The sequence below is a fragment of the Mustela lutreola genome, chromosome 12 (assembly GCF_030435805.1).
Source record: "Mustela lutreola isolate mMusLut2 chromosome 12, mMusLut2.pri, whole genome shotgun sequence".
Classification (NCBI taxonomy): domain Eukaryota; kingdom Metazoa; phylum Chordata; class Mammalia; order Carnivora; family Mustelidae; genus Mustela; species Mustela lutreola.
The window spans coordinates 30,673,750-30,688,646 of record NC_081301.1 but is presented as its reverse complement, the minus strand read 5'-3'; the positions used below and the strand labels follow the sequence as shown (position 1 = coordinate 30,688,646).

Below are 14,897 nucleotides of genomic sequence, written 5' to 3'. Positions count from 1 at the left end.
AATAGGGGGCCCTTTTCAGACGGAGGACTTGACCGAGCTAACTCGTGTCCATGGCCGCCAAATCCCGTGTGGCAAACGCATTCTTTTGTTGTTCCCGGAGATGAAACAGTCTCTCGGGCTCTCCAGGCGCTCCTCTGCAGAGGTGTGAAGAGGGAACTCAATCAGCACCCGGCTGCGAGCACCCAGGGAGCGTCGGGTAGGCGGGGGCCATCCCGCGCCCCGCCCCGCGCCTCGGGGGAGCCCGGCGGCCGCAGCTCGGGGAGGTGGGGACTGCGCGGAGCCGCGCTCCGCTCCCGCCCTGCTCCGCGCTGACGGACCCGCAGCCGGCGGTCGGCCCACGAGGGGGCGGCGGCTCCCGGGCTTTGTGGCCGCGGCGCGCGCTGCGGGGCCTGGCCGGCCGGGGGCGCGCCGCCGCCGCCGCCCGGCGCTCCGGAGCCCGCGGCCCTCCCGGCCCTCCCGGCCGCCCCGCCTGCGAGAGGAGCCGAGGCCGTCCGCGCTCGCGCCTCGCCGGCCCCTCCTCCGGTCGCCGCGGCCGCCGCGCCGCCGCTGCAGGTAGGAGGCTCCCGGGGCCGCAGCGGGGCGGGGGTGGGGGCGCGGGCCCGGTGTAGGGCGGGGGGCCGCGGGCCCGCATGGCGGGCTTCCGGGCCGAGCCGCCGCGACCCCTGCCCCGCAGACCAGGAGGCCGCCTCTGCGCGCGGCGATGGGACTCGGTGAGTGGGGCCGGCCTGCGGCGTACAAAGCCCCAGGGCGCGGACCTCGGGGAGATTAGGCGGCGCGCCCGGGGCTGGGGGACGCTGCCCTCTTTCCCCCGCCCCCGGGCCGGGGGGGAGCCGCTGGGGAAGAGTCCAGGCGACCGCAGTGCCCGGGTCTTCCCAGCTCCGGGTCCCCGCTGTGCCAGGCACTGTGCTCGGCGCTTTTCCATACTTGTCTCCTTTACGACCCCCACTACCCCGTCCGGGGGTGTCATGGGAGGGGTCCCTCAGTCAGAGCCCGAGGACCGAGCACCACATCGGTGCCCGCCTGACCTTGGGAAAGCTTCTTTACTCCGAGCCTGGGGCTGCTGTTACTGTAAATAGGGGCACGGTGGAGGGGGTGTTTCGGGGAAGTGCATTCTGTAGTACTACCCCCTGGTACTATTGTGAGAGATAATGTACATAAATGATCATAGCTAAATTTTGAGCACTTTATACCAGGCCGCAGGTACTAAACAGTTGGCGTGAGTTATCTAAATCATCACACCGGCGCTATGAGGTAGCTACTGTAAATTGCCCGAATAATCTTCTTTATGAGTACGAAACAGTGAAGGATTTATTTAGCTTCCCTGCTCCGATTCAGGAGATTGGTTGTTTCTTAGATGTGGTAGCATTTAAGATTACAAATGTTTTCTGCAGTACAGGAGAGGGGTTATCCGACGCAGGGATCTATTTGTCACACATTTAAAATGAGGTAGAAAAATAGCATGGCCAGGGGTATGGATTTCAGCATGTCAGATGGGAGGTTGTGTGACCAAGGAAATTGTTGAATATAAATTCAAAACCATAGTTCCTGAGTTATGATGGAGGACTGTTAGGGGAGTTTGGGATGACCCAGGGAAAAGGGGAAGACTGTGAAGGGGCAGAGAGGGGAGAATTCTGAAGCTCTGGAAGATGTTGAGGAAGAGACCAGGGTTCACCAGTCCAGAAGCATTCTGGACCAGAATTCCCTCCTGCCCTAAGAGACCAGGCATCCTGCGGGGGGAGGGGGAAGGGATGCTGGGGTGAGATCACAGGTTGTCTTTTCTTACTCCCAGGCCACCCCAAAAATATTCAAATGGGTTGAGAACCAGACTTCCCAAAATGTCATTGTCCCTTCTTGTGATTCCTGAAATTCTTTTCATGTGTTTGAGGAGATTAGGATACTCAAGGACCCTAACGGTTGATAAGACACTTAAGATACAAAGGCCTGCCTGATGTAATGAAGGAGTATATTTTGAACACAGTTCATTTGGGTAGAGGAGCTGTGGGCATTAGGAAATTATTTTGGGATTCAGTTTGGATTGGGGAGAGTGAAAGGCTTCGGACCCTGAAGAAGGCAGAGAGAGGCAGGAGGGCCTAGGGACTGTACCGCTAGGAAAGAGACTGGAAAGTTGGAGCTGAGGACTTCACAACACCATCAGCAGAATACCAATGCAGCCTGTTTGGTTCTCACCTATGAGAAGGCACTCTTCCCTCTCCCCATTTGTGGCCATTTCTTACTTGTTGTGGAAGGTAGATCTGGGCTGGATTCAGGCTGACTTTTCTCCTGAGTAAGTAGGAAAGGCTTCTGGAGAAGGGTTCTTTTAAAACCAGGCCTTGGGCGCCTGGGTGGCTCAGTTGGTTAAGCAACTGCCTTCGGCTCAGGTCACGGTCCCGGAGTCCTGGGATCGAGTCCCGCATCAGGCTCCCAACTCCATGGGGAGTCTGCTTCTCTCTCTGACTTTCTCGCCTCTCATGCTCTCTCTCACTATCTCTCTCTCAAATAAATAAAATCTTTAAAAATAAATAAATAAATAAATAAAACCAGGCCTTGACGGAGCAGGTGTTTGGGTGCCTAGTGATGGTGAAGGTAGGGAGTAGTGTACATGGTGGAAAGTGCAGCTGCTTTAGAAAGAGAGACAGTTTGAGATTCAAATCCTGGCTCTGCCATTTATCAGCCATGTAATTTTTTATGAGGAGAAAAACAATGTCTTTCAAATGCCTGGTAGGGAGCTCAGCCAACACTAGTACCTTCTTCTCTGTCCATGGTGACATTCATTCAAGGAATGTCTGCCCAGCACCAGTTGTCTGCTGAGTCATATGCTTCTTGCTGGGGGATACAGAGATGAGTCAGAAATTATGTATTCCCTTATGAATTTCACAGTCCGGTGAGGGAGATGGACATAAAGAGCCCATTACAAAAAATATGGGAAGTGCTCCAGTATAGTCAGATACAACTGGCAGTGAGCTCACAGAGGACTAACTAATTCATTCTGGATAGAAAACTCGGGGCCAGATTACTTCTAACAAGAAGGGTATGAGATTTTATGATAGAGTTTTTTTTTTTTTTAAGATTTATGTATTTGACAGAGAGAGACACAGTGAGAGAGGGAACACAAGCAGTGGGAAGTGGGAGAGGGAGAAGCAGGCTTCCCGCTGAGCAGGGAGCCCAATGTGGGGTTCGATCCCAGGACTCGGATCATGGCCTGAGCTGAAGGCAGACGCTTAACGACTGAGCCACCTGGGTTCCCCTATGATAGAGATTTTGAGTGCTACACCACCTCCTAACTTCCTTTTTTTTCTAACTTTTGCCTTGATTTGCCTTGATATCTTTCTCTTTAAAAAAAAAAAAAAAGTCCGCCTGTAGTGTGTGCATACTTTATAAGCCACCTGAAACTCATTTTAGAAGGAAGCTATTGTAAATAAATGTAACACCCCAGGCATCAGTTGAAGAACCATCACAAAAAGGTCACAAGAGTTGGACCTAGAGGGATGAAAATGAAAATGAGTCCTTGGTGGGGTGCATATGACTCTTGATCTTAGAGTTGTGGGTTTGAGCCCCACGTTGGGTATAGAGCTTATGTAAAAATAAAATTGTTAAAAAGAAAAGAAAAGAAACACAGAAAATGAGCCCGTGGTGGACCTTGGAGTAAAAGATTTCAGCCAGGGGCACCTGGGTGGCTCAGTGAGTTAAGCCTCTGCCTTCTGCTCAGGTCATGATCTCAGGGTCCTGGGATCGAGCCCCGCATCGGGCTCTCTGCTCATCGGGGAGCCCGCTTCCCCTCTCTCTCTCTGCCTCCCTCTCTGCCTACTTGTGATCTCTCTCTCTGTCAAATAAATAAATAAAATCTTAAAAAAAAAAAAAAAAAAAGATTCCAGCCAGAGGAAACCCCATGTACAGAGTCATGAGAACAGAGCAGGTTCAAGGGCATACAGGTGAGTTTGTTCTGCAGGGTTGAAAAATACATGGAAGGAGGGGGCTGGCATAGGGTGGCAGGGCACAGATGTGGAAAGGCTTCAGATGCTATGTGCGGAGTTTGGACTTGATCACTGAGGAATGCAGGAGATGGAAGAGGTTTATCTGTTGGACTGGGGCATGATTGCTGTGTTTTAGGAGGAGCCCTCTGGTAGTTGTGTGGAAGAGGGGCTGGAAGTTGAGAGGTCCTTTTGGGAGACCAGGGCCTGACCTCAGAAATAGGAGGCAATAAGGATGAGACAGGAGGTAATAAATACTGAGGTAGAACGTATAGGAGGTCTTAATGATTGGTTACCTGTGATGGAAGAGCATGCCGAATTTTCTGCTTTGGGCCGCATTAAGGTGGCTGAAATCATCAGAAATCAGGAGTTTTGAGAGTCGGGGAACAGTTTGTTTGCTTTTGGCCATGAAGAATTGGAGATTTCAGGGCGCCTGGGTGGCTCAGTCTGTTAAGCAGCCAACTCTTGGTTCCGGCTCAGGTTATGATCTCAAAGTTGTGGGAGTGAGCTCTAGGTTACACTCCACACTCAGCAAGGAATCTGCTTGAGATTCCCCCCTCTGTTTCTCCCCCGCCAACTCCATCTCAAACGAATAAATAAATCTTAAAGGAAAAAAAAAAAAAAAAGAATTGGCGATTTCTGAGGTGCCCGCATGGACAGCTAGACAGAGGTGGCTGGTGGACAAGTGGGGTTGTGTGTGGTGCTGAGGAGAGAGAATGGGGCTGGGGAAAGAGGATCTCCCTGACACCCTTACATTCTTACACTGAAAATCTACCGTGTGCTAAAAATACAAATAAAACGTAGTTCCACGTCTCAGGAATTCACCCTCAACAGTGGCAGGCCTTGAGAACGTGGATAGATTGTGGTACAGAGTAATTCTGAGTGCTGCAGAAGGAGTAAATATTTGGGACCCCTGGGCCAGAGTCGGAGTGAGCGCCCCCTGGTTGTTCGGAAGCCGTGGGAGGGGAGGAGAGAGTACTGCTAAGCGAGGAGAGTTGCTGGAGTTGAAAAGCGCTTTCTGTAGAGGTTACTTTATTTATTTATTTTTTTTTTTAAAGATTTTATTTATTTTATTTGACAGAGAGAGAGATCACAAGTAGGCAGAGAGGCAGGCAGAGACAGAGGGGGAAGCAGGCTCCCTGCTGAGCAGAGGGCCCGATGCGGGGCTCGATCCCAGGACACTGAGATCATGACCTGAGCCGAAGGCAGCGGCTTTAATCCACTGAGCCACCCAGGCGCCCCTGTAGAGGTTACTTTAAAAATGATTCCAAGGAGGGGCGCCTGGGTGGCTCAGTGGGTTAAAGCCTCTGCCTTCGGCTCAGGTCATGATTCCAGGGTCCTGGGATAGAGCCCCACATCGGGCTCTCTGCTCAGCAGGGAGCCTGCTTCCCCCCACTCTCTCTGCCTGCCTCTCTGCCTACTTATGATCTCTCTCTCTCTGTAAAAAAAAAAAAAAAAAAAAGATTCCAAGGAAATATCAGGAAGCCTGGGGTTGAGATTGGGAGATGGTTTAGGATGGAGCCATAGCGGGAGGGCAGGGTGGGGTGGGGACTTTTAAGAACCTTCATCTGGTCTAGAGAGGAAGATGTGAGGGTAGAAGGACAGGAGGTGGGAGCTCGTGCCTTCGACACAAGGCTGGTTCTGCTCACAGTCACACTGAGACACAGATGGTAAAAATAAACACTTCCAAGTTACAAGGCCGCCTGGGGTGGGCGGTAAAGGGGAAGAGGAGGGAGAGCATTAAAGGAAGCAAGTTCATCATAAGGTTTAAGACCACAGAGCCCTCTGAAGGAAGGAAGGACGGGGGATTGGGGCCATCCTGGATGGTCAGGTCTGAACTTTCCAGAGTAGGTATATGGGAAGGTGGGCATAGGCACAGGAATGTCCGATTATTCCTACCTTTGCATAAAATGAAATTATGAAGTCATCATTGTGATAGTGCAGCTCTTAAAAATTTGGTATACAGAGGTGCCTGGGAGGCTCAGTTGGTTAAGCCTCTGACTCATGGTTTCCCCTCAGGACACAGTCTCGAGGTCTTGGGATCGAGCCTTGCATTGGGCTCTGCGCTCAGCACAGTCCGCTTCAGAGTCTCTCTCCCTCCTGCTCACTCTCTCTCTCTCTCATTTCTCTCTACCAAATAAATAAAATCTTTAAAAAACTTTTAGCATATAGTACAATAGCATTTTTTTTTTTAAAGATTTATTTATTTGACAGAGAGAAATCACAAGTAGACAGAGAGGCAGCCAGAGAGAGAGAGAGAGGGAAGCAGGCTCCCTGCTGAGCAGAGAGCCCGATGCGGGACTCAATCCCAGGACCCTGAGATCATGACCTGAGCCTAAGGCGGCGGCTTAATCCACTGAGCCACCCAGGCGCCCCAGTACAATAGCATTTACAAGAAGAAGCCAGAAGAAATTTCTGTTATAAATCCTCTGTCAAAGGAGAAGTTTTAGATAGTAGAAAAACTAGATATAATTAGTAAAAAATGCAAATGTCAAGCAGGTTAGTTTCAACATATTTTCCACAAATATATATCAAGTGCCTTCTGTGTGCCAGGCCCTCTTCAGTTTGCTGGGGCTACAGTAATAAATGAGATCCGAATGCTTTCAACATTTCACTTGGAACTACTCCGCCTCTAGATTAAACCTGTGTGTGGGCCTTCCGCGGTCTAAGGTGCTGAGATCACGTCATTCTGTGGCAGTGTTCTATCCTGCTGGCCAGTAGTGCCACCAGCTTCATAAATAATGAGAAGATACCATCTGTGCGGATTTGGCAGAGAACTGTGGAAATTAGGTCACAGGAAAGCCGTCATAGCAGCAGAGGTATCATGGACAGCCAGCACTGGATGGGACTTAAGAGAACACCCACTTTAGCTTTATAATTTAGAGATGAGAACCGACAGGGAGGAAAAGGGACTGCCCAATGTCGTACATTTAATGTCAGTGCAGTGCCCTTCGAGTTCCTAGATGGGATAGTGGGGAAGGCTTGAGGGTACCTCTCAAAAGGGCCTCCTGACCGTGAGAAGCTTTCGAAGAGGAGATGTTGAAAGCAAATGAGGAAGCTTTGCTTTTAAGTCCTCCTCTGCTACTAGAAACCCAGGAAGCTCCCACTTTGGCTCTGAGCCCCAGTTTTCTCATCTGTAGGAAGATTGGACTTTTTAAAGATTTTACTTAGAGTAAGTAAGCATGAGCAGAGGGAGGGGGAGGAGCAGAGAGAGAAGCCAACTCCTCGCCAAGCAGGGAGCCCAATGCAGCACTGGATCCCAGGACCCTGGGATCGTGACCTGAGCAGAAGGCAGACGCTTAACTGACTGAGCCACCCAGAAGTCCCTGGACTTTTCATTTTTTTTTTTTTTAATATTTTATTTATTTATTTGAGAGAGAGACAGTGAGAGAGCATGAGCGAGGACAAGGTCAGAGGGAGAAGCAGGCTCCCCATGGAGCTGGGAGCCCGATGTGGGACTCAGTCCCGGGACTCCGAGACCATGACCTGAGCCGAAGGCAGCCGTCCAACCAACTGAGCCACCCAGGCGTCCCGGACTTTTCATTTTAACATGTTAGGATCAATGTCCCTTTGAGAAAAAGTTGTTTTAGGGATGCTGATTGAGGGGACAGTCAACAGGTCAGGATAAGAAATGGCCTTTCACCTCTTGAGAGCAAAATGGTCACCCATAACGTCTCGCCACATTTCCTTCAGCTCCCTCACACACCGCTATGCGTTCTTTCTCTCAGCCTTTCCAAAGTCGTGGTCTCTTTGCTCCAGTGCTAATTCTAATCCAGTCTATTCTAATAGGAATTAAGGTTCTTAATCTGGATCCCCCAATCCTAGGGGGATCCTGCCCTAGTGTCCCTGGGCACATCTCTGTCACGGTGCTTATCACCTGCCTTGTCACTAGCCTGCCATATAAGATGCTATAAGGTGTGAGGTCTTAATGACTGTGGCCTCCTTGATACCAAGGAACACTGCTCTCTCTGATGCCTGCTTCTGGATCCTCTGCTTCCTCTTGATGCCCCTTCCTAGTGTGGACACATGCATGTCCTGGTAATTCCTTGGTTTGAAATCGTCTCTGGTGTGCACCTTCTCCTGTCCATTAACATTGTCACCACTCAGCATTGAGGCCCTTCTCAATTATTTATCTGAACAATCTCCTTCAACTCTGTGTTCACATCCTGTACATTCTTTTTTTTTTTTTTTTTTTTTAAAGATTCTATTTATTTATTTGACAGAGAGAGATCACAAGTAGGCAGAGAGGCAGGCAGAGAGAGAGAGAGGAGGAAGCAGACTCCCCACTGAGCAGAGAGCCTGATGCGGGACTTGATCCCAGGACCCTGAGATCATGACCCGAGCCGAAGGCAGCGGCTTAACTCACTGAGCCACCCAGGCGCCCCACATCCTGTACATTCTTAAAGGTCTATCTCAAATGTCCTCTTGTTTAAGAATGCAAATTAAGCTCTTCCCTCCTCTGACGGCCCAAGGTGCTTTGTCCTCTTTTGCGATGTCTGTTTCAGCGTGCTTTTGTAGTTCACAGTTTCTGCAGGCCAGCGTGCTTTCCAGGCTGCAGGGTTCCGCTTGTTTTTGGGTCTCCTACGTAGTCTAGGACAGTAGAGAGCCTTTGGCAGGAGTCCATGACACATTTGTTGAATCGTGTGTCTATGCAGTAAGAGAACCAGTAAGTATCTGAGTGTATCTTGTATATAGACCACTAGTGTATTTTTGGAAGTTTTTTTTTGTTGTTGTTGTTAAAGATTTTTATTTATTTATTTGAGAGAGTGAGGGGGAGAGGGAGAGCACAAGCGGAGGGGAAGGCAGAGGGAGAGGGACAAGCAAACTCCACACTGAGCGCAGAGCCCAACTGGGGCCAGTCCCAGGACGCCAAGATCATGACCTGAGCTGAAATCAAGAGCCAGCTGCTTAACTGACTGAGCCCCCAGGCGCCCCTGGAGGCAGTTTAATATGGGAAAGGGGTAGAAAGAACTAAAAGTTATTGAAGCTTTAGTCTGTGCTTCTCCTTTACTCCCATTGCAGAGTAGTTGTGCGGATGGAGTGAGGCAGAGTAGAAGACTGTAGCCTTATTTTACAGATGAAGCACTGGAGATTAATGACTTAGCCAAAGTCACACAGCTCGGATGAGCGCTGAAGTCAGGATTTGAGTCCAGGTTTTCTGCATTTCTTGGCTTATTTCATTTCACTTCATGAGCAAGAATTCATTAAGGTTTGGGGTGCCTGGGTGGCTCAGTCTTGAAGCGTCTGCCTTCCACTCAGGTCATGGTCCTGGGATCCAGCCCCGCATTGGACTACCTGCTTGGCGGGAAGTCTGCTTCTCCCTCTCCTAGCCCCCCTGCTTGTGTTGTCTCTCTCTGTCAAATAAATAAAGTATTATTTGACAGCCTGGGTGGCTCAGTGGGTTAAGCCGCTGCCTTCGGCTCGGGTCATGATCTCAGGGTCCTGGGATCGAGTCCCACATCAGGCTCTCTGCTCAGAGGGGAGCCTGCTTCCCTTCCTCTCCCTGCCTGCCTCTCTGCCTACTTGTGATCTCTCTCTCTCTCTGTCAAATAGATAAATAAATCTTTTTTTTTTTTTTTAAAGGAATTCATTAAGGTTTAAAAGATCCTGACACCTGTCCCAGGTCTTAGCACTACCCATCTTCAGTCTTGGTACCTGTTCTCTGAGTACTGCCTTTTCCATGAAAGGCAATGAGAGTAAAATCTGGCCAAGTTGCTCTAGTCTTTGCTCAAATTTTAGGACTTAGATTGACCCTTGGTGGACTTAAAATGTCATTCGATGGTGTATAAATCAGCTTGGACTGCCGTAATAAAATACCACAGACTAGGTGGCTTAAACAACAGAAGTGCATTCCTCATACTTCTGGAGGTGGGAAGTCCAAGATCAAGCTGCCGGTGAGGTAAGTTTCATTCTGAGTGAAGCTGCTTCTCTAGGCTTGTAGGCTGCTGTGGCCCTCTGTGCCCTCACGTGACCTCTTTGTGAGCCCTTGGGAAGATAGGGAGAAGGGGAGACAGGGGCAGGAAGGAAGGAGGGAGAGATGAAGGGAAAGGGAATGTTCTCTGATGTCTCTTACAAGGACACTAAATCCCCTTGAATTGGGAATTCATCACCTTATTTAACCTTAAGTACTTCCTTAAAGGCCCAGTCTCTAAGTACAGTCATCCCGGGATTAGGACTTCCAACATATGAATTTCGGGGGTGTACATACATTCAGTCCATAACAGATGGGTTTTTGTTTTAGAGTCATTTCAAATGTACTTATTACAGTCTTCTTGTGGTTTAGTCAGTGTTTGTGTTTGGGGAATTGTGCCGTTTCTGCTGTTCTTTTTTAGTATTGGATTCCTGCTCTTATTTAGTCCTGGCTATGAGTCTTTGGCTGGCCCGAGGGGCGTTTTCATTGCATTTGGATTTTGCTATTTTTTTTTCCAACCATTTTTACTTTAATGCAGATTTTGATGTACAGACTGTTACCATGTATGATACTCATTCTGCGTGTGATAGGCAGTTTGATGCCTATATCAATGTGTATTCGTTCGTTAGATGTTTAATGAAGGCCCACTATTGTGCGGGTCACTGGGCTGCTGGTTGGGCTACAACCAACCAAGCACTGTTGTCCAGCACAACAGTGGACAGAAAAGATGATCTGTATTGAGAAGAGTTGAGGGGCGAGGAAGGCTCATTTTCTCTAATGAAAGCTGAGGCAGCAGGAAAGGCTTGTTGTCATCAGTAACCAGTTATGGACATTGCTGAATAGTGTTAAGCTAGAATGTGCTTTCCAGCCTCGAAGTTTCTATTAACAGGCTCCACCTGAGAGATCTCTTACTTTGAGAAGTGTTTGTTTAAAGATTTTTTTTTTTTTTTGGACAGAGAGAAAGAGATCGCAAGTAGGCAGAGAGGGAGGCAGAGAGAGAGAGAGGGGGAAGCAGGCTCCCTGCTGAGCAGAGAGCCCGATGTGGGGCTTCATCCCAGGACCCCGGGATCATGACCTGACCTGAAGGCAGAGGCTTAACCCACTGAGCCACCCAGTGCCCCTCAACAGTTACTTTTCAAACATAATGTTCATATCAGATTGACAGCAGAAATTATTTCAGAGCTCTGGTGAGACCGACAGTGGTTCACCTCGGGGCAGGGTGGCTGTGGGCCCTAGGTTTGAGACATGGAGGCCAAGGTGATGGGGTGAGTTGAGGGGAAGAGCCAAGAGCCGCCAAAAGGAGATGGATCGAAGCAGGAACAGCTCCTCCTAGGAACTTTCCCTGCTGACAGTTGGATTGCTGATTGACATGTAATTTGAGCAGGGATGTGAGCACCACTAGGTCTGAAAGAGAACTAAGTGGGTGGAGAGCAGTGAGGGCACTGGATCTGGGTTTGAATCTTGTTCCTGCCACTTAACATGTTGTGTGGCCACAGGCAGGCTACTGAGACTCACTTTTCTGATCTGGGAAATGGAATAGGGTAGTGGGAATGAACTGCTTACTTCATGAGGCTGCTTGGGAATCCGTAGGGGAACTTTAGGGAACGCTGTGTCACACCAGAATTCCTTTACAGCCCTGCAGAATGCAACCACATGGCCCAGTGAGGCCTGCTGTTGTACAAAATTAAGCAGAGTAAATTGGTAACTCTGGATTTACTTAGCTAGTGATTAAATAACAGTTTAGTTAATAGGCTATTAATGGTCCCCAGGTGTTGGTAATTCTGAGTATTTGCTTTTGAGAGCAGTGGTATAATTTCTTCCGGTACTTTAATAAAGTTTTTTGTTTTTTTTTTAACTTAAAAAAAATTTTTTTTAAAGATTTTATTTATTCATTTGACAGAGACTCAGCAAGAGAGGGAACACAAGCAGGAAGAGTGGGATAGGTTGAGGCAGGCTTCCTGCCAAGCAGGGAGCCCGATGCGGGGTCCATCCCAGGACCCTGAGATCATGACCTGAGTGGAAGGCAAATGCTTAACGACAGGGCCACCAAGGTGCCCTATTTTTGCTTTTTTTTTTTTTTTTAATAGAAAATACTATGATGTAACAAATGGGGTCTCGGGCTATTTTGGGGGAGAATTAAATGATATAGTGCACATTAAGCACTTAGTATAGTGTCTGATCCACAGTAAGGACTCAATAAAGTTTATCTGCTATTGTTACTGCAATTAGAGACTCAACTGGTCACAAGGTCAATATACTCCCCACGAAGTCACCACCACCTGGTGGCAGCTGGTGGTACTGCATACATTGTGAAGTAGAATCATTTCATTGCTTGAAATTAATTCCATGTAATTTCAGCTCCACCAAGTATCACAGGGACTTTGTTCAGAGTGTGACTTATTTGCCTACGAGCAGGAATCTGTATTTCATTAAACAGTGAAGTGACATTTTTCACCTCCACAGTTGGCATAGAATAAAAAAATGTTATCGTCACCAGTAAATGAAGTAGTGAAACAGAAGTGCTCATGTGCTATTAGTAGGAATGTGAATTGGTACACTGTTTCTGGAGGACAGATCGTGATGTAACAGAAGTCTGAAGTTGCAACGATTCATCTTTTGTGGCAACGATTCCTTTTCTAGGAATTTTTCTTGAAGAAGTAGTTAGGAAAAAAGATTCGTTTAGAAAGAAAAAAAAATAAAATACATACATACATACATAAGATAGCATTTACCCATAATAGAGAAACACAGGGAACAATTCCTTTTTAATTTGTGAATCAGATTTTTCAATCTTCAAAGCAATGATTCTTAAATAGAGTGAAAGTATAAGGAAAGGTAGTCATATTGACATCTGGTGCAGAGGAGCTGGGATGGGGGGATCGGAATTTGCTCTAGGATCTGTGTAATTTAAGAACATTCAGTTGGGCATAGATAACTTGGTAGTTAAGAGATAGTACAGAAGAGCTATATTGTAGCAGATATGTGTTAATTAATTTCTGTTTAGGGAATGTTGATTTATAGGGAATAGGGATATTGATGAAGGCCAAAAATGTTGGGCCTTTGGGTGGGAAGGTGCCTGGAATTAGTTATTTAGGGATATTAGACCAACATGATTGAAATACAGACCTAGGACTATAGGGGTACAGAGAAATATCCCCAAAGATAAATGTCTCCTTGTTTAGCTTCGTCCAGGACCTGAGGGTCAACAAGCCTTAACATGTATCTAAATCTCTTAATCTCTGATACTGATATCTGTATGTGGGGGAGGGCACCTGGTATGTGGAGACACTACTTACATGAATACTTCAGTCTAAACTTAACTTTGGGATGGGGTGGTACACAGTGAGACACTCTGGTCAGGTTCTGTTGCCTTCATGGAAAGCCCATGCTCCTTGGCCTCAATCTTTTTTTTTTTTTAAGATTTTATTTACTTATTTGACAGAGAGAAATTACAAGTACACTGAGAGGCAGGCAGAGAGAGAGAAAGAAGGAAGCAGGCTCCCTGCTGAGCAGAGAGCCCGATGCGGGACTCGATCCCAGGACCCTGAGCCGAAGGCAGCGGCTTAACCCACTGAGCCACCCAGGCGCCCCTCCTTGGCCTCAATCTTAAGGCTCTCTGATACTGCCTGGCCTCTCCAGCCTCAGGTCTAACAGATTTCATCTCTTCATAACTATAGTAACCCCTCTCCGTGTGTAGGGTGTGAATAGTTGGCTTGTAATGTAAAATTTTAAATTAGTATACCGTTTATTTAAAAGTCACCACCTTTTCTCCCAACTTTTTATTGTGGAACTTTTCAAACATACACAAAGATGGAGAGATTATTTTAATGAGTGTTTGTGAAGCTGTCACCCTTGTTGATGTTCACATGTTTCATTCCTTTCAAGTTGGTTCCTAATTCTTTTGATATGAGCTGATCAGTTTTAAATGGACCACATCATCAGAATCTTGATGCTTGCCTGTTATTCCAAAAAATCAGAGGCTTGGAAGATATATGGACTGAGGTATGTTGGCCCTTTCCACAAAGGGAAACATGCAACCCTTATTTTATTGTGGTATTTAGTGTTGCTTAGCAGCATTCTTGCCATAATGTATTTGAGAGATTAACTGTGATTAAGAGATGTGGGAAACGTGGGGTCACAAAAGGCACATAGGTTCAGAAGAGTAGGACATTTACTAAGCACCTTTTGTGTGAAAGATACTCGCTCAGTACTGGGGAGGATGGTAAGATGACCTAGGGAAGTCATGGTTGTTGAGTAGTTTTGGAGACACCCAAGATAAGGGCCCAAGAGATAGTTGTGAAATGATACTAAGAATATTAGACTATTTGAACTGCTAGCAGCCGATTGTAAAACACGGTCACCAGTGAGTGAGGATAGCAGTGGGGGAAATGGGAAAATAATAGTCAAGGGTACTATAGAGAATCATACTGTAGTGAATACTGGAAATACGCTGAGAGAGTAGGTTCCAGGTGCTCTTAGCACACATACAAAGATGGTAACTGTGTTGGGGTGCCTCGCTGCTCATCAGTAAAGCATGCGATTTTCGATTTTGGGGTTGTAAGTTCAAGCCCCTCGTTAGATGTAGAGATTACTTAAAAAATAATACTAGAGATTACTTGAAAAAGAAAAAAGGTAACTCTGAGGAGATATGTTTATTAGCTTGACTATAGTAATAATTTCATTATTTATATGGCTATCAAGTTAAGTTTATGTATATTAAATAAATTTTTTCTTTTTTTTTTTTTTAAAGATTCATCTATCTATTTTAGAGAGAGGGTAGGGAGAGGGAGAGGGAGAGAGAATTCCAAGCAGACTCCCCACTGAGCAGGAAGTCTGACATGGGGCTTGATCTCATATGACTCTGAGATCACGACGCGAGCAGAAATCAAGAGCTGGACGCTGGGCCAACTGAGCCACCCAGGTGCCCTTACATATTTATTTTTAAACTAAATTTGTAAAAAGGTATGTAGACTTACTCTTAAAAAATAATGGAGAGGGACGCCTGGGTGGCTCAGTTG

The 14,897-nt window shown here is 47.3% G+C and overlaps 1 protein-coding gene across 4 annotated transcripts in view; it reads left to right on the top strand.

Moving 5' to 3' along the window:
• Positions 1-325: 325 nt before the first annotated feature.
• The window catches only part of MSANTD3 (Myb/SANT DNA binding domain containing 3), a 31,958-nt gene continuing 17,386 nt past the window's right edge, over positions 326-14,897 (top strand). The window contains exons 1-2 of one of the 4 annotated variants that reach the window (XM_059141409.1): positions 326-552; positions 13,765-13,881. The gene's annotated coding sequence lies outside the window, so the exon portion shown is untranslated. Of the gene's footprint in view, positions 553-576; positions 711-13,764; positions 13,882-14,897 lie in introns of those variants that run through there. The other 3 variants (XM_059141411.1, XM_059141410.1, XM_059141412.1) reach the window with 3 other exon arrangements.